A 20697-nucleotide genomic window follows, 5' to 3' on the forward strand; every position below is an offset into this window, starting at 1 on the left:
CTGGACAGAACCCCTGGAGAAATCACAATGTCTGTCCTTTTCTGGACAATTCTTTCTGTACTGTTGCAGAAAGAAGATTCCACAAAAGAAAGAAAAGAAAGGTCTTTTTTTTTTTTTTTTCTATTTACAAGAAATGAATAACAAAATATTCTGGAAAAATCAGACAAGGTTGGATTTGCTCAATATTTACCAAATCTGGAACAAATTAATGGTAGCTAGAAATCACATTGTTATACTTATTAATGATAAATTGATGAAACCCAGTAACTGTGTAAATAAAAATAACTGCTGCTATTAACAGCAATAAGACAATAACTAAGAATGTTCTAGGCACTAACTGGGTTTTTTACTTCTCTTAAATTACTTCATTAAATGCTCACAACAATCATGGTGGCTGTTTCATTAATGTTCATTAGACAAAAGAGAGTATTGAGATTCAAAGAAGTAACATATTCAAGGTCACGCCTGGGTAAGAGGACTTCCTAGGGAAAAGTAAAATGGAAACTAAAGTTTGTTTTCATAAACTCGATACTATGAAAGAAGATTTTAATTGTACTTTTGAAAAAACAAAACAAAACAAACAAACATGCAGTACAGTTTACATATTTAAGTAGTTGCTTGATTTGGTTGCTTAATTGCTTCATCCTAAGAAGCCAAAAAACTTATCTAGCTAAGTTAAAAAAAATGCATTCCTAAATAAAATGAATGCTGTAACACTAAATATTTTTGCATGTTCAAAATCTCACATGTACTTCTTAGTTTCAAACCCTAGAGTTAGTTATCTGTAGCATTTCCAGTGTTTCTTCCCTGAGATGGTACCTTCACTTTATTAGCTCATGCATCTCTTTTATCTCAGAGACAGTTACACACTGTCTTCTGTCCTCCAAAATTGCCCTACCAATTCAGCCAAAAGCATATGAGCTGACTGGTGAAAAGCATAAGAGCTAGGGGGAAAAGACCTTTTTATTTATTTTATTTTATTTCGAGAGGTTTTTGCTATAGTACTTGTGTACTCGCCAGAAAGACAGAGACAGAAAGCGAGAAATCATCCCCCAGGGGGATGGCCATGCCGCAATCCCTTCTCCTCCATTCTCCTCTTGGGATCTTGGGTACGCATGCACAAGCGCCCAGAGTGAGTTTAAGTCACTGGTCCCAAAGTCAATTACATGGGAGTCCAGCGACGTAGTCATTACGCTATCTGCTGGTTCCAAAAGATCTTTTAAACACATGTGTCCTCTTTCTCCAGTCTTTCCAAAAGATCATCTTTACCAAATTTCACCCAAGGTTCTCAGAACAATAAAGGAAATTTCAATGTGCTTACATGAAAAATACATATTTATGAAAAAGATAAACTTTACTCTTTAATACCCCCCTTCTTTTATGGCAGGATTATATTTTTTATAACTGTTTTACTATTGTTTTATTATATGTAATCAAATATAATTGGTTATATTATAAATATTATTTTATTACAAGTAACCAAAGAGTCTCCAAAGGAATCTTTTTAGAGCAAATGAAAAACACACATTTCTCTTTCAAATTGAGTTTAGGTGGACTAGAACTTCTAGGTTTTAGAATAATTATTTCATCCTTGCTTTCTGGGCATTAGGTTTCACAATTTAAGGTTTTTATTTTCTTCATTAAAAAGAATCAATTTTTGGGACAGCTCTGTTACATGGTGGCTAAGGAAGCTGGATCCATCATGGCCAACCACAGTTTGAATCTCGGTCCCAATGGCTTAATAAGAAAATCGGGTGGATATGCACGCCTGCCCCCCAAATCCCATTAGGATGGAGAAATGAAACGTGGCATGACCACATTCCACTGGGGATGTTTGCTCTCTTTCTCTCTCTTTTTCTCTGTCTCTCTCTCTCTGGTGAGAGCACATGCCCGCTTGTAACTAAAATCAAAACAAAACAAAAGAAAGGAAAATAAAAGAAAAAAAAATCCTTCTGCCAATTTTACAGATATTGGAAAAACAGATATGGCTGATTCATGACCTCTCTCATGGGTGGAAGAAAGGTGCAGATTTAGAGAAGACAGGGTTTCTAATCTAGAAAGCAATAATTTTAAAAAAGTGAATCTCCATTATCCTTGATTTTAAATTCATGTTTCATAGCATGATAGTAACATTTCACTTCAACAGAATATACTCATTGTATAGATTAGTGGGCATTCATCATTGCAGAATAAACAATGATCTGCTCGGTATTGTGTCTTTTATTCGTAACAAATGGCAGTAATTCTGTGTCATCTACATACAAATATTTACAGCAATATATCAGTAAGACTGTCATTAAAGAGAACAGATTGGTTTCACACCATAATATACTAAAATAAACAAAAGAGGGACCAGCAGTTAGCATAATGGCTATGTCGCTAGACTCCCATGTAGTCGACCACGGTTGAGTCCTGGACCCAGTGGCTTAAACATGCTGGGCACGTGTGCATGCGTGCCCAAGATCCCGAGAGGAGAATGGAGGAGAAGGGATTGCGGTGTGGCCAATCCCCCCGTGGGGTGATTTCTTGCTTTCTGTCTCTCTCTGTCTTTCTGGAGGGCACACGCGCCCTATAGCAAAAAGTATCTCTCCAAAAAATAAAAAAAAATAAACAAAAGAAGAATTAATTCATCTCACATCATGAGAGTCAATGATTTTATTATACAAAAATCCCTTTTTACTAATTAGAATTTCTAAAATTGTTTTTTAGGCCTAAAAGCTCTATATTCAAAAAGAGGTCTAAAAGTTCAAAGACCATAACCAAATGACATTGCAACCCAAGTAGAAATACATACCTATTTTCCACTGTAGAAATTCAATGAATCTGTATCTTAAACTTGGAATAAATAAGTAAGAAAAGTTTAAATCACAAAACAGAAAAGTACACTTCTTCTTATTAGGGATTCATTTTTGAATGTGTAATATGTAAATATACCTGCAGGTATTTGTTCCCTTAGCTAGCATTCTGGAAACCAGATGTATTAAAGAAAGTTCAGATAACATACAAAGAAGATAACTCCTTAAGGTTTTTGATCTCATAGTTCTATCTGGTTTATGTATTTCTCCTTTTTGATCCCATGCTATGTGCTTTTAATAGACGCGATAAGTTAAAGCTGCAGTCTCCAGCAATTGTTGTGAAAGGCAGAACATACGGAAAATTAGGATTCACCAGTTTAGTGAATTAACAATCATTTTCACATGCTTAAGTGTGAGTAAAGTTTTCATTTTGTTTTAAAAGCTTAGGGGGAAAAAAACAGGAAAAAATTGGGACCGATATATTAAAAAAAAAAAAAAACAGAGAGAGATCAAAAGGTAACATATTTTATAAACGTCCTCTCGTCTCTTTTTTGCTTTGATGATGTGGAAGCTTTTCAGAGTTTTTGCGTGACTGCAGAATGGCAGATGGCACGTTCTGCAGAAAGACCAGTGGTGATATAAATATAGCCCAACCTTGGATAGAAAAGTATTTAGCTTCTATCTTTTTCTGGAAAACTGCCTCTAACACCATCCCAACCAACACTATAGCCTATAATCCTACAGAACATATTCTTTAGATCAATGACTTTTATTCTCTACTTTAGTTCAGTTTTTCTAGTCCTACATCTAAAATGAGATGTCGACTAGGTGATTTAATTTCATAGCCTTACTTCTAGATTATATGCTGAAAGAATTTACAAGGGTCAGAATGCCAGTAAGTAAATAGTTAAATAAAATAAATTCTTTTTGTAGAGAAGACTTTCTGTCTACTGAAATAAAACGTATTTAAAATGCTAGGCTCAAGCTAAATAATTGCTTTTTCCTATTTTTTAGGCATTTCCTCTATGTATCTTTGTAAGGCTTATTAATGCTACGTGTTTACTTTGTTCTTTGTGGCCTTCTATGTCATGTTTTATGGTTTAGTTTTTATAGGACTTCTTTGTCTGACTCAGGATCCTAAACTAAGGAAGATGAAAGCATTTTAGAGTACATAACCAAGAATGTTTTAAAAGGCAAAGGGGAAGGAAAAGATATAAATATTTGCCTTGGAGAAGATATGCCTACTAGGGAATTCAATAATTATTATCAACTAATTGAAGAATAAACGCATAGATGGCAGAGAGTTGGACATGGTATCCTACTCACATCTCCCTTTGAGAAAGTTCTTACTTCTCTAGCTTTTAGAATCTGGAGAAAAGTTCATAATAACTGACCTAAATTTGAGAATGAAAGTCGCTGAAATAAACAATATACTCTGTAAAATTATAGGCTAAAGCACTGTTGGTATGGTGTAATAAGGCTGTTTTCCAGAAAAAAAGATGTAAGCTGAATACAGTCTGCAGAAAGCCATCAACCTTCCGCCTCTTCAAGGATTGCTTTAGCTGTGTCATCTAAAGTCACACTGCTTCTGGAATGGCCCATATTCAATTTCAATTAATCAGTTCAGGTGGAAACATAAAGTATTGGCTTTTTCCTTTTTTAAAAAATCTTTTTTAAAAGAATTGTTTAATTTTATCCATTATTAATATCATTATTGAATTTAAGATAGGGCATGAAGAAATATCCCTAATTCTAAACTTCTCTTACAGTCTCCTTCCTGCAGAAGTAAATAGGAGTTATCTATTTTTTCTTAATATTATAATAGATGTACAAAAATGACCTAGTTGTTACTGTAATTGTTTTTCTACAAAATAAATACTATTCTCCTTTCAAATTTTAAAACTTTTAAAATCATTGATCTGATAAGACTATTTCACTTTTTTTAAAGTCCTTCAAGCATGGATCTCTAACATACTACGGCAGTATTCTATAGTGTAGTCATGTGTTTATTACTTATTTTGTTTACTTCAGGAACAAAGAATTATGGTCGAGTGATTTTGAAAAACATTATTTCTTTTTTTTTTCCTCTGGGAGATTCTTCATTTGGGTAGATCTTATTATCTTGTCCTTCTCTTCATTCTTTCTTCCCTGAATTGCAATAAACTTCTTTCTCTACCAAAATACTGGCTCTTTCGCTTACTTCTTCTTGTCCACCTTTCACAGTTTACATTTAATTACGTATAAAAATTATAGGCTTATTAAATATTTTCCATCTGCAAAAAAAAAAAAAGACACAAGAACAATCTCCAGGAAGTAGGGAACAGAGATAGAAAGAGGGAGAAAGAGAGATCATGTGTATCTGACTGTGCGATTGTGTGTGTATGTGTGTGTAGTCTGATAGGAGTGGTAACTACTGACAATATAGGGTTCTGCTATAGCATATGTATTAGATCCCCAAATCTCTTTTAAGTCACTCACAGCTATGATGATCCTATAGAATTATATTTTACACAATGACTTTTGTGGATTAGTGGGGCCAAGGTAGATGTATGAGTTAAACTCCAAACACTTAAACAAATCCTGCAAAGGCAATCATCTGGTTTTTATCGTTTAAATCTGTTTTGCTGTAAACTATCTGAACCATCTGCATCCTGCTTCACATTTCGGTAATTTTACACAAACTTTTTCCTTATTATCTCTATTTCTGCCCATTGGTATCCTCCTATTCATTATTTAATGCTCAGGATGGCTGTCATTTCCTCAAGGAAGTCTACTTGTGTCCTACAGGAAAACGGACAATTTCTTATCTATTCTCCCATAGCATGTCTTGGAAATGTGGTGTATGTTGACCTCCACACTGATTACATTTAATTATTATGGTTGGGTTTTTTGTTTGTTTGTTTGTTTGTTTTGCATACAGGTTAAGCATCCCTAATTAAGAAATTCCAAATTTGAAATATTGCAAAATCCTAAACTTTCTGACCACAAACATGACTCTACTAGTTAAAAAGAATCCACATCTGATTTCATGTTACTGGTTGTGGTCAAAATATTCCAATAAAAAATACTATATAAAAGTACCTTCATGCTATGTGTACATATAAAACCTATATGAGGCCAGCAGGTGGAGTCATGGTTATATCTCTGGACTCTCACATGGCTGACCACAGTTGGAGTTCTAGACTCAGTGACCTGAAACTCATGTCAGGCATGTGTGTTTGTGTGTGCCCAAGATCCCAGGAGAAGAATGGAAAAGAAAGGATCATGGCATGGTCATTCCCCAGAGAGTTGATTTCTCACTTTCTCTCTCACTGTCTCTGTCTCTCTCTCCAGCAAGCACACAGGTCCTAAGGCAAAAATCTCTAAAAAAAAAAAAAAATTAAGATCATATAAAACCTGTGTTTAAACTTGGGTCCCACCCTCAAGATATCTCATTATGTATCTGCAAATATTTAAAAATGGAAAAAATAATAAGAATGTGAAACCTAAAACATTTTTGGTCCAAGAAAAGGGATCTCAACCGGTATCTCCCTTAACTCTTAGTTTCTTCAGCTAAATATTCACTTTTATTCATCTCTGCATCATTACAACCTTGAGGTATCTATGATAAAAAAGAAATTGCTTGATGCAATATTTGATGGCAGGTCAAAATGCCGTAAATTCATTTCTTTAGGAGGATTGGACTAGACTTAATTTTAAATAACTAGTCGATACTTCTAATTTTGCTAACATTAAATAAAACTGTAGAAAATATAATCAACCTTCTCAAGTAATATACTGCTGTGAGTGAAGAATAATAAAACTACAGAAGAACAAACACTACAAAAGAAAGCAAGGAAAAAGACTACTGAATAAAATCATATCTTTACATCAACTTTATGTTCCATGTTGACATTTCAAGCTCAATGAAGTGCAGATTGCTCAGCACAGTCCTGAAGCATGAAAAAGTCAAACCTGCAAGAACAAAGTGCCTAATGATTGCAGGAGTATCAGAGAAAAAGAAAAGAGATTAGTTTTGATTTTTTTTTTGATAATTATATACTTGGTGAGGTATGACCCTTTCACTAAGTAAATAATTATCTTCATCCTTGAATATTTACTTTTAATAATTTTATTTAAATTTGGGAGAGTGAAATAACTGATTTATAAACACTAATTGTATTATTTGTTCTAGTAACAAATGAATTTTATTTGAGCATTAGCTGATAACACTTCTAGTAAACAAGGATGACCTAAAAGAGGATTATATTAATATAATCATCTTTATAAAATAAACTGCACTAACATAAGGGATCAGTTTCTTAACTTTTTTCTTTCTTTTTTGGAGAGGGTTTTGCTATAAGGCATGTGTGCTTGCCAGAAAGACACAGAGAGACAGAGAGACAGAAAGTGAGAAATCACTGGCTTTGCTATTCAGCTTTTGGGGTCTTAACATTGGGACTAACTTCTTAAATTTGATGAGGCCATGCCACAATTACTTCTCCTCCATTCTCCTCTCGGGATCTTGGGCATGAATGCACACACACCCGCCGTGAGTTTAAGCCACTGGCTCTGGGACTCGAACCATAGTTGACTACATGGGAGTACAGAGACATAGCCATTACGCCAACTGCTGGTCCCAATAAGGGATCAGTTTCTATATAGGTGAAGGCCAAATGTGAGATAAAACCCAAGAGTTCAAGATTAGGCTATTTAGTCTTAATCAGGATTTATACTTTTTTATGTTCTGCCACATACATTATCTGATTTGCACATATATCTTAAAAACTAATGATATGCTGATAATAAGCTATAGGTCACTAAAAACATGATCTAGATTCATATTAATTTCATCTCAAATATTCATTTCCCTCCTGCATAATTCATTCATTTCAAATGCTTTCAAAGTTCTGTATAGATAATAATTAATGTTTGTTTTTTTCTATCACTTGTACTTCAAATTCAAAAGAATATTTTATATTAACAGACTGGAATAAAATTCTAATGATTATATCAATATTATAGATTAAATTTGGCTTATTATATACAGTTTTATTTTCTTATTAGTTTGAATCTAAAGCATAGAAACTTTGAATTCACCTTTCCTATACTTGCTAAAGTCCTAGATGGTCAGTCACCTTAATAAACTCCAAAGACAAAAAAAATGTCATGTAATTTTTATTTATCTTCTGAAGCCACTTTTGGGTTCACAAAAAATCCTATTGGCATAAAATTCTGGCTAGGCTGCAAACTCAAAGAGGGATCTGTCTCAGTTTGACATGGTATATATTATCTGGGTACTTTCGAACACAAAGTTTTCTTTCAGAACAATTGATGAAACCCTGGGAATTTAATTTCCTGAATTAAAGGAGATGAAAAGAATAAAGAAGATAAAAAGGAAAGAAAGAAAGAAAGATAATTTAATTGCTAACATTTGACTACAAAACGTAGACTTAAAAGGCTTATTATTATCTTGACATTTCATCACTGCCAAGTATCACAACATATTTCTTGCACCTTTTAAATGTAAGGGATCCAGTTTCATTTTAAACCACGTGTCTTCACTCTCTGTCTCAGCTCAATAAGGTTTATCTTTTCATCAAGAGACAAGCTCATACTTGGATTGGTTTGTCCAAGCACCCAGCATTATGTGGTATTATTTCCCCCAAGACATCGACTGCACACTTTATTTTGATGTTACACACAATAAACATTTTAGGAGGAAAAAAAAGAAACATGTAGTTGTCAATACTGATCTTTTCAGGAATGTCCCAGCAGATGTCAGCTATAGATCAGCTAGGGAGTTTCAGACTGAGAACACATTGAGGACATTGAAAGGATAGAAAAAAGTAGTGATAGAGTGAACACATTCAGTTCAGCTGGAAATGGAATCTGAAAAGAGCGAAGGGATGCTGAGCCAGCCTGATATCAATTTGGTGATGTTGCCCTCAGGGCCCTTGTCTGACTTCTTAAACTACTCTCTACAATGATTCTTTTAGGATTCAGTCAATCTTATGAAATAAGACAGTCTTAGAGTTTTATGTTTCTTTTCTCTCTGAGCCCCTGCTTTTAATCAGCCTTTAATTGCAATTTAGAAACATATGAGAGATGATATAACATCTGCAATGTAACATTTCAGGAAAGGGGAAGCAATTATTTCTAGAATTCTCTTTTTTTTTCATATGCTATGCATATTTCTATTTTCCTCTACCATCTACAAATGTATTTGCCTCCTGCCTTAGTTCATTAATGAGTTGCTAACAGAAATACCTGAGACTGGAAAACTTTTATGAATAGAGGTTTATTTGGACACATAGTTCTTGCAGCTGGAGAGTCTGACAGCATAGGTCTAGAATCAAGCTGGAGTACAAGATGGCTGACAGGAAGCACAGGAGATGGCAGGGATATACAGGGAGAGCATGAGCTTCTGAAACAGCTCTTTATTACCACAACTAGCTCTCACAAGAACTAACCCCTTGTCATGAGAGCTAGAACTTACTGGGCCTCATGAGACCTCATTAAATCTATGTACAAGAGTGTGCTGATAATGCAAATACCATGATCTAATCACCACCCACTAGGCCTTGCCACCTGCTCACATCAAATTCCAAGACTTTGGGGGACACTCATCACCCAAACCATAACATGTGTCCTCATTACCCAAAACATAACACACAACATATGTCCTCTACATATTTAGATTTACCTAATTTTCTCCTGTTGAATTAGATAAATACATCTTAATTTTTCCTAATCTAATTTCTATATATATATGTGTGTGTGTGTGTGTGTGTGTGTGTGTGTGTGTGTGTGTCTTATGTAAACTCTCATAATTGTCTTATCAATTCTCTTCCCTTCGGATCAAACTTTTTCAATAAGGAATATATAATACTGTTTCTCCCTTCCGAAAGTTCATGGAGAATTTGTATTATGAAAAACTATGTATGAATTTAAAATTTTTTGTACTGAAATAAATTTGTAGTTTAATTTCATTTTTCCATAAACTTTTTCAAGTCCCTTCATAGTATTACATACTCTCTACACGCATGAACCCTGCTTTCTGTCCTTATCACTGTGCAGAAATTGCCCCTATTACAGTTGCTAAAGACTTGGAAGATTGTTGATAACTCTGGGCACTTGTTGAGTTTATTTTATTGAGTTCTCTGGGATATTTAACACTAATGAGGGAATTTGAAAAAACTTGTGGAAAATGGAATTAAAGTATGACTTTATCTTTTGTTTTCTTTTTTTTTGGAGAGGTTTTTGCTATAGGGTGCATGCACTCGCCAGAAAGACAGAGAGAGACAGAGAGACAGAAAGCGAGAAATCCCCCGCCCAGGGGGGACGGCCATGCCACAATCCCTTCTCCTCCATTCTCTTCTTGGGATCTTGGGCACCCATGCACACGTGCCCAGCGTGAGTTTAAGGCACCGGGTCCGGGACTCAAACCACGGTCAACTATGTGGGAGTCCAGTGACATAGCCATTACGCTAACTGCTGGTCCCAGTATGAGTTTATCTTGATTCAATCTATCTTAATACCCATCCATCACTGTGTCAGCAGCTAGCATGGTGGTTAGGGTGCTGGACTTCACATGGTCAACCATAGTTTCAGTTTTGGACCTCACAACTTGCTTTCTCACTCCCCCACCCCAGTCAAATTAAGAAATAATAATAATAAATAAAATTGACTAAATAATTCTAGAAAATCCATACATAGCTTTTATAAGATTTATTACTATTTCTAATTTACATATAATAGTTGTACATCTTTATGGCATCCAGTGTTTTTTCAGAATGTGTACATAATTTATTACAATGTGCATTTTCCATGAGCTTTTTGAAAGCCCTTCATATTAAATATTCCATGTCTGCTTAGATTTTTCTCTTGTCTTTGCATCCATAATTCTCCAAAATTCTAGTCAGTTTCCTTCATCTGTGATTCTTCCATAGTAGGGTTTTTCTCCATCTCTCATTTCTGAGAGCAGTTCTTCATACATTTGTCCAAGGAAATTCCCAATTTATATAGCTGTATACCTTTCTGTATTTTAATAATATCTACATTTAGAAAAAATGTACTGTAAGACAAAAGCCTCCACCTCTTTTTATGTATCTTTGTGTTTCTATATGCATTCACTGTATTTCTCTTATGCCTAGAAGTCTACCATTATTCTTCATTCTGTTAATACCATAATCTCCTAAATTTAAAGCATAAAAATCATCTTTACTTCCTATCCTTTCTTTATTCTGAAGTTCAGCTGGTCACTAACCCCTCAAAGGAAGTATCATCTTCACTGTATTCAATATATAAAAAGATCTAGATAGCCTCTGCCTACATTCTAAGTATTAAATTGCCAGATTAGTTTCTTCATTCTTACTGTTTGTAGCTGCTTAGGCCCCATAATCTGCCAAACCAGGCTGTCACAATTAGCCCTGCAAATGATCTGTCTCCAAATTCCGTTATTTTCACTCCTTCTTTATCTTAATGTGAACGGTCATTTCCTTTGCTATCAAAGTCACAAGCTAAAAACAACAATCTGAATCAAGCTGTCCCTGTAGAAAATTTCCATCAACAGCTCCCTTTAGCTCAAGAACAGAGTCCAGTTTTCTTAGCTTGGCAAGTTGGCGTCTTCACTCTTCGACTGTTTGCCAAATTCAGCTCTCTGTACCACAACTCCCTCTGGCAAATTATACCTAGACCAAACTGAAATCATTACCATTTGCTTTATACTTGATATAATTTCTGCCTTGAAATTTTTTGCACGTTCTCTTTGCCTACCAGCCTTTTCTCTCACCTGCCTGCCAAGCATCAGGATGCACCTTAAGTCCTTTCAGTCAGGAGAGAAGACTTCCTCCTTGGGCTTTGTACTTCCCCTTTTCAAGAACTTTCTTGAGAAAACTAAAGAAAACAACAGAGGATTGACTGGCTTCAGATTCTAAAAATAAGTGGAGCTTTTTTTCCTCTTTATTTTTGTATTTTCCAGATTTTCTGTAATGATCAGGTATAATGATCATAGTATAATAAAATGCTACATAAGACAGTAGGCCATTTGCCATTTTTTCTTACTTAGCGGAAACACATATTACTCACTAGAATAAATTCCTTATAGACAGAATTTTTCATTTACTTTTCCTCCTTTTATAACAGTTTATTTAAAAATGTATTTCTATTTTAACTGGAGGAATACTGACTACAACAAAAGGGTACCAATTAATAGCACAGTATGTTAAAATAAGGAAACTAAATATAGTTAAGCAAGAGATTTTTTTAAAAGCGAATGAAAACGTAAGTCTGGCTAGTTTAATCTGAAGAGCTAAAGGGCAAATGGAATTTTGAGATTTTTATTTTTGTAAATTTTATTTATTGGTAGAGTCAGAGAGGTACCCTTGATAGGTTCTACCACCTTGCAATCTTCCCCCTCAGTCTTCCCTCCAAACAGGATTACTGGCATGTCGAAGGAAGCTCCAGAGTGTTCAGGTCCTTCAGGATTTGAACCTGTGCCTCCCATGGAGCTCGGCATCACACAACAGGACCCTACCACTTTCACCACCACAGCTGGGAGGAGATTTTTCCTTTCACATTTAAAAAATGTGCCTTCCTCTTTGTTATAGTTTACAAGCTTGTGTTGACATTGAAGGTGCCCCATATTTAATCCAATGTAGAAACTCAGGCTTTATTTAATACAAAGCAAGTTTGCTTACTTATGTGTTTTAAAGTTCATCTGTCTCATAATGTTTTATTGTTATTTTGTATTTATATTTCTTTTTTTATGTGTCCTGCTCTCCTTGTTTGGACATAGTTTGCTTTTCTAAGCTTCCTTTCCAGGTACTTCTTATAGCCTTTCTTGCTTCAGCTTCAACACTGTCTTGTATGAAGGAGTTTTTTAGCTTGATTTTCCTCTTAGATCTTTTGGAGTGACTTAGGCATTATAATTCTATCCTGCAAAATATCTTGTTGGTCCATAAATGCTCATTATTTAATATAAAATTTCATAATCTGGCAATATGTAAATTCACTTATAGCTATTGGAAAATAATCTTAAGTTAGGCTGTTTTATCTTGTGTGTTTTAAGAGTGGTTTTGTGGATAATTTTAACACATTTTTCTATATAACACTGCGCATATAATGATAAGAACATCATTCCAAGTAGGAAGATTTTTTTTTTTGTAGCTTCAACTAGTGCTGGATACATCATAAGTAATTATTTCAGTTGTCCTTCAAATTCCCCTCCATAAACGTCAGATCATACTTCTCTTGTATTCTGGTAACATAAGGCAGAGGGGGGCGGTATATTAATGAAAGACAAGAGAGAGGAGAGGTACAACCATGACATACTCTTTGCCAAAGAGTTACTGTTATCATTTGTGTTAGAGAATGATGACACTATCTGTCAACTGCAAAAAAAGAATGATTAGGAATCTAAGTATCATAGAATAATAACAACAGACTCTAATAAAATAATGCATGGTCCGATAGCTCATTGACAAGTGAAAAACGACCAGAACTATTTGCAATACATTTAAATGTCAGTTGAGTTATGTTATTTTATCCTAATTGAGAAGAGAATATATTATCCACGTTGATTCCCAAGTAATTTAGGCATGATTTTATATTCCTTAAAAATAATTATTTTATTTTTATTATATTAAGAATAAGAGAAACTTAAAGCAAACTAACTTATATAACTTGTACCTTTTAACAAGAATGCATATATTTAAAAGTTTTTGAGTATGAGACATACATTACTGGTCATTAACCAATAAATTAAAATAAGTAAAATAAAACATTTATAAAATAAATAACCAGTAAATGAAATCTACAAAGTATTTATTGTAAGTACTAAAGCTGTTTAGTACTTATGATTATTTGAAAAATAAATTTTAAGAAAACTTTAGGAGAAACATTTAAATTGTTCTTCCAAGGGACCAGCAGATAAAGTAATGGTTATGTAGCTGAACTCCCATGTAGTCAACTACAGTTTGAGTCCTGGACCCAGGGTGCATGAACATGCCTTCCCACAATCCCGAGGGGAGAATGGAGAAGAGACGGTAGCATGGCCATCCCCCCTGGAGATGCTTTCTGTTCCTGTCTCCATCTCTCCAGCAAGCACAACACGTGTCCTATAGCAAAACACTCCAAAAAACAAAAAAATACTAAAATAAATAAAGAAGTAAATAAATTGTTCTTCTTCATATCAATAAATAAGCTTCTAAAAATTGAGTATATAATTTAAAAAGTTGATATAGAAATACAGTAAAACTATGAAGGATAAACTGGGTAAAATAAGATATAAATTTTCAAAATAATTGTAAACATTAAGAAAAAAAGAAGCCATTAGAAAAATGTGAAATGATAGAACTGGTAATTTTTAAAATTATTTTTTGTTAAAGAATTCTTTTATTCAACTTTATTTATCCATTTATTTATTTATTTAATTTGACCAGTGAAGGACAGAGTAAAACAGAGAGAGAGAGAGAGAGAGAGAGAGAGAGAGAGAGAAAGTGAGAAAGCAAGTTGCCAGGTCCAGGACTTGAACTGTGGTTAGTCATGTGGGATTCCAGCACCCTCAACCACCATGCCACCTGCCAGCCCCTGGTAATTTTTTAAAAAGAATTGTTTACTGGGATCAGCAAATGGTAAAGTGGTTACATTGCTGGACTCCCACATGGCCAATCACATTTTGAGTTCCAGACCCAGTGGCTTGAAACACACCAGGCCAGGTGCGTGTGCTTGAGTGCCCAAAACCTTGGGAAGGGAACAGGGGAGAAGGGACTGTGGCAATGCCATCCCCCTGGAGGATGATTTCTCATTTTCCCTTTCACTGTCTATCTTTGACGAGCACATGTAACCTAAAGCAAAAACCTCTAACAAAAAAAATTCACTTACTTAATTTTCCTTACATTATTATTTTTAAATTATTGCATAGGGCACATGTGCTTACCAGAAAAAGAGAACAAAAGAGAAAGTGAGAAAGCAAGCTGCCAGGTCTGGGAATCGAATCACAGATGGCCATGTCCAGTGCCTTAACCACCATACCACAAGCTGATACAAAATCCAAATATCTGAAAAGACTCTCAACCTCTCTCATAATTAAATGAATGAAATTTAAAATGAGATACCATTTTCACTTAAAAATTAATCAATATTAAAAATCTGATAATATTTTAACGTACAGGCCAGCACACTTTGTGAACATCATTTGCCAATAATTAAAATTAGAAATGCTAAATTTTGGATGAGTCTACATTGTTTGTGACATCAGCAACTTAGAAATAATAAAAATACTCCTCAATATTCACTATTAATCCTTACATAGTTTGTAAATCTTAATAGTCTCTCTCTTTTTTTTTTTTTTTTGGAGAGGTTTTCGCTACAGGGCGCGTGCGCTCGCCAGACAGACAGAGAGAGACATAGAGACAGAAAGCAAGAAATCACCCCCCAGAGGGAATGGTCACACCGCAATCCCTTCTCCTCCATTCTCCTCTCGGGATCTTGGGCATGCACACACATGTGCCCAGCATGAATTTAAGTCACTGGGTCCAGCACTCGCATCGCAGTCGACTACATGGGAGTCCAGCGACATAGCCATTAGGTCAACTGCTGGTCCCAAGTCTCTCTTTTACATGCTTTTGAAATATTGATTCATTTAACCTTCAAAACAAGCTTGTGAGCTACTTATTGTCATCAGCCCCTTTTTACATCATGGTCATAGAGTTATTGATTGCAGTTTTGACATAGTGAACGCAGTTCATTACGGAAGTACCTAGGGTTCGTGTGCTAAACCATCACACCTCTGCTGTTTCTCTGATCAGTAGGTAGTTATATGAATTATATATGATTGCTCTGTGCAATAACATGTATCTATTAAAAAGTAAGGTAGCGAGAACAGCAGATGGCATTATGATTACAATGCTAGACTCCCATGTAGTCAACCGTGGTTTGAGTTCTGGACCTGGCAGCTTAAAACATGCTGAGCATTTGTGAGGGCCTGCCCAACATTCTGAGTGGAGAATGGAGAAGGGATTGAGCATGACAACCCTTGGAGGGAGGGGGTGATTTCTTACTTTCTGTCTGTCTCTCCAGCAAGTGCATGTACCCTATAGCAAAAAATCTCTCTCTTAAGAAAAAAAAGTAGTCTGGTATAGGTTGATAGAAAATAGTTCTATAATTCAATATTATGTGTGAAAATGAGGTGCAGGTATATTTGTTTAAGACAAACTATTGTTTAATATCAAATTAGAGAGAAAAAAATAAATGAAAGGTGGAGGAGAGAAAAGTATGTTCAAATCCTATACTAGGACTTCATTAATGTCTGGTCTTTGACAGTTTCTTTCTCACTTGGGTCTCTGTTTTCTCATACATATATTAGAGGCAAGACTAGAACCCAATGCATTGTGGTGTTGTACTGATTAAATGATATATCACATATATAATACTTAAGATAGTACACATAAAGTCATATGAATTCTGGAATTGTTAATGTTTTATTGCTTACTGCATTATGAGCATGATTCATTGTGAATTTTATGTTCCCTTGTATTTAAAAAAAGAGTTGCCTTTAATTTTTATGACTTTCTTATTTATTTTAAGGAAAATATAATAAACCATAATGCTAATTCATGCTAGATTTTTTTCTAACGTTTTTCTATTTTAACTGACATTTCTGGAAAATTCATAAAATTAAAATCTATTATACATAAGATACATGACTTTTCCTCTTTAACTTCAGGGTATTGTTAGAGGTGCCCTAAGTTAGAATGTAGAATTAATTCCAATACTACTTTCAAAATGTGTTCATGTAAGTCTAATACAGCATCTTACTAATAAGGGAAGTATTGATCAGCTTATTCCTTAGCAGGTATCCTTGACCTGCATTCTTTCTGTCTGACAGTGGGTAAGCACTGAGCTCAGTGACCACCTTCAATGCCCTGTGTGCCTTTCTTTATCTCACTTTCCCATCACTGTCTGTTTTCTTAATAGTTAACTCTCATTCATCACCATAAGCCAGACATCATCATTCAGTGACTAATATCAGACATATGGAATCTGTAGTTTGTGGAAGTTCAAGTGTCTAATCGTTAGATAATCTCTACATCCCCGTTTATTACTGGTGTGTCCTTATATAAGTAAATGAGAAAAACATCCGATGATGTACATAAGAATAAAGGAAGGGACATTTCATATAATGTAAGGGGAAGAAAATTACTTAAAAATTTAAGTAAATTATTCCAGAAGAAAAGCTTCAAAAGAGATCATACCAAGTATTAGTTTAATTAGCTCACGAAGCCTGGTTTTCCCATTCTAGTTGTGTGAGATACAACTTTCACTGGTAAAAATCTGTGTACCCTCACTTTTCATCTCTGAAACATCTCTAGCTATGACCCCCACTTGTGCTTTTGAAATAGGGCATTGGAGTCATGTACAAATTTAACTTTGGTAAAAGGTTAGAAAATAGTTTTTCCATAGTTGTAGCAATGCTTTGTGATTTATATTCTGTAAGCCTACTGTCAATATGCAGATCTCTGTTGGTGACATTTGCTGGTTGTTGTTCAGCCCCATCAACAAGCCATACAAATACTTTGGTAACCATTTTGAGAGTTTTGTTCCCTTAAAATGATCATGAAAACAAAGAGCGGTAATTCAGTTCTATGTTTTACTTTATTCTTTAATATAGTAAGACAAAGTTTTCACCAAATGTACTTGAAAATGTTCTGCAAAAGTTATCAAAAAATATACTCAAGAATATAACTCTGAAAATCTGCAAAACTAATTCTGCTGATAAACTGGAATGTTGGAATTAACTCTAAGAATAGTTGTGGCACAAACTGTTTAGTCTGAACCACAAAGCTCTGATAAATGTTGATGGAAATGATCATCCTCTTTATTTCAAGTTAATCAGAGAGCAACGCAATTCCCTTACTCAGCAGTGAGGGCTGACATACCAATGATGGAATATAGTGCTCTATGCAAATACTCGTCTATTACTCAATCATAGTTTGTAGAAGGTGACAGTAAAGATCGATGTGCATCCAGTCTGCACCTTTTTAGTTTAATAGCAGGCTTGCTGCTGAAGGACAGGTCCTGCTATTTATATAAATTCGATTTGGAGATTTCTTTCTCTTTCTTTTTCCATTTAATTCTCTTTATTTTTCTCCAACCCCACCCATAAGGACACATGAACAGAATCAAAATTGGCCAGTAAAATATACATACTGATTATGTTGAATTAAAAATGTAAAAAGCTATGTGTCTTTCAGCATAGACCCTTTAGAAATCTAAGAATGGATTTAACAGTTATTGATCTCCTGCTAGAAAATAAGCACAAAGCTAGTATTTAACATCCATATAATCCTCTAGCAAATACTATGAAGTAAATGAGGGAGTTCAGAGTACGAGATTAGGAATCAAGTTCGAGTACACTCTCTTCTATGCCATTCATTTGTTCTGTAAATTTTAATAGAAAATTTAGATGCTCTGTGTCCCAGATTTTCCATCTGTTAAAAATAGCAATATAATACCTAGATCTCCTTGTTTGTAAATTTAATGAGAAGTTTCTAGAATTATTAGTATGACTCCCCTCCCCCCCAAAAAAAGAAAAAGAAAAACCAGAAAAAAAAAAAAAAAAAAAAAAAATACTATTACTACTACTGGTTATGTTCTACAGTTTGGAAAACTCAACTCCAGAAATACTAGGCAACTTGCCAAAGTAACAAAGCAAATACTGCAGACTGGAATTCAAGTTAGAGTGTTCTTTCAAAATCGATACATTTTCTCTCCAATATATTCTTGATAACTTGGTTGGGGAGATATGATAAAGGGAAAAACTATTGTGCTTTCAGGCAAAGATAATAAATGTTATTAACCCTAAGGAAAAAAAAATCACCTACTTCTGGTCTTTCCTCAATGCTTTCAGAAGTCTGAGCATTTTAGATGCTTTATATTATCAATAAAATACAGCACTTCCCATGGAATAGCAAATCTCCGTCCTATACCTTATACCAAGGTTTCTATTCTTAACCATCCTTCTGTAGAGATTTATGTACCTATATTACATATTTTCTCCAAGCTAAAATTAGCCTATAAGTTCTCCACTCAATTATTATTTGATTTTTCTTTCTAACACTTTTCCTTGAATGAAAATATTAATTCTAGTTAATATTTAGGAAATACTGACAGTAGTCTTTTCTGTAATTCTTAATTACTATCCCCTTCAGGCACTGCTGGCTATGCAGGATATTTTTCTGGAATTCATTCTCTTTAGTGACACCTGTAAGGCTACATAACTATAACATAATATTGTCTGTGTGTGATCATTTAGTTGGAACTTTACCTAACAGTGAAATTTTATTTGTTTTTTATTGTGTATATTGTGTTACTTTGTTTTTTTTTCTATTTAAAGAATTATTTTATTTAACTTTATTTACTTTAATTTGTTCAGAGAGGGACAGAGAGAGAAAAAGAGAGAAAGAGAGAAAGCAAGCCACCGGGTCTGGGACTTGAACATTGGTTCGCCATGTGGAAATGAAGTGCCCTTAACCACCACATCATACACTGGCGCCTCTCACTTATACTGTAGCATGAGAGATAGACATTAAACAATGACTCTGTAGATATACAGTTTATAATATAAGTAAGCTTGCTTTACAATAATTACCATGGAAAAAGACGAGATATTTTCACTCTGGAAATTGGCAAACACCACAAATCAGACTTTTCTATCAGAGAGCCAGGTGTTACAACATTTACTAGTCATCAATTTGTATAAACAAAAAACTCTTGCTTGCTCTGGCAAAATGGGAAAGGAGTGAACAATTTCTTTAATGAATCTTTAGCAGTGGCACTACCTGCTCCTTTATAAATAAATGTGTGGGCTAAACTCATCCTTGCTTCTCAACTCTCTCTTTTCTGTCCTTTTGGACAAGAATAAATACATGTGAATGGAAAGCAAAGCAATATATATTATCCATTGAGAGGGTTACAGTAATTAACCTCTATAAAATGCACAATATTTCAAAAAGAATGCAAGTAATAACACCATTGGGGAAAATTCAAGAATTCCTATGGGCAATAAAAGAAATAAGTTGTTCAGGAATGTAGAATTTTTGTGTCATCCATTAGCTTCTGTTTAGATTTACAAGTCAAATTAAGTTTCTCCTATTTCACTACTAAATGTAAAAATATTTATACAGTTAATATTTAATAAAACAATATTTAATAAAACAATAGTTAATAAAATAATATTTGGGATAAAAGTAAATTTGTTCGATTACATATTTAAATTCATTCTGTGAATTTATTTATTAATCTCCATTGTTATTAGTATAGTCAATAAGAATAAAATTACATTTTAGTAAATAATCAGAACAAAAACAGAAAAGAGATCGAAGAATTATAAAAATGACACAGGCTTATTATAAAGTGAAATTAGGCAACTACTAGAGTATTTCTTTTTCTTTTTCTTTTTTTTGGGGGGGGACGGGTGGGAGAGGTTTTTGATATAGGGCACATGTGCTCGCCAGAAAGACAAAGAGAGACAGAGAGACAGAAAGCGAGAAATCACCTCCCATGGGGGATTGCCACACCACAATCCCTTCTGCACTCATGGTTGAGAACTTAAACGCCCACCGTGAGTTTAAGCCACCAGGTTCGGGACTGGAACCACAGTTGACTACATGGGAGTCCAGTGACATAGCCATTATGCCAACTACTGGTCCCAACTACTAGAGTATTTTTAAATTTCAAGAATGAAATTTAAAATTTTTAGTAGCACAACAAATCTGCAACATTGGGAACCAGCAGTTAGCGTAATGGCTATGTCACTGGACTCCCACGTAGTCGATCGCGGTTCGTGTCCCCGCCCCCGTGGCTTAGAACTCATGCCGGGCGTGTGTGCGTGTGTGCCCAAGATCCCGAGAGGAGAATG

The sequence above is a fragment of the Tupaia chinensis genome, unplaced genomic scaffold (genome assembly GCF_000334495.1).
Source record: "Tupaia chinensis unplaced genomic scaffold, TupChi_1.0 Scaffold000370_1, whole genome shotgun sequence".
Lineage (NCBI taxonomy): Eukaryota > Metazoa > Chordata > Mammalia > Scandentia > Tupaiidae > Tupaia > Tupaia belangeri.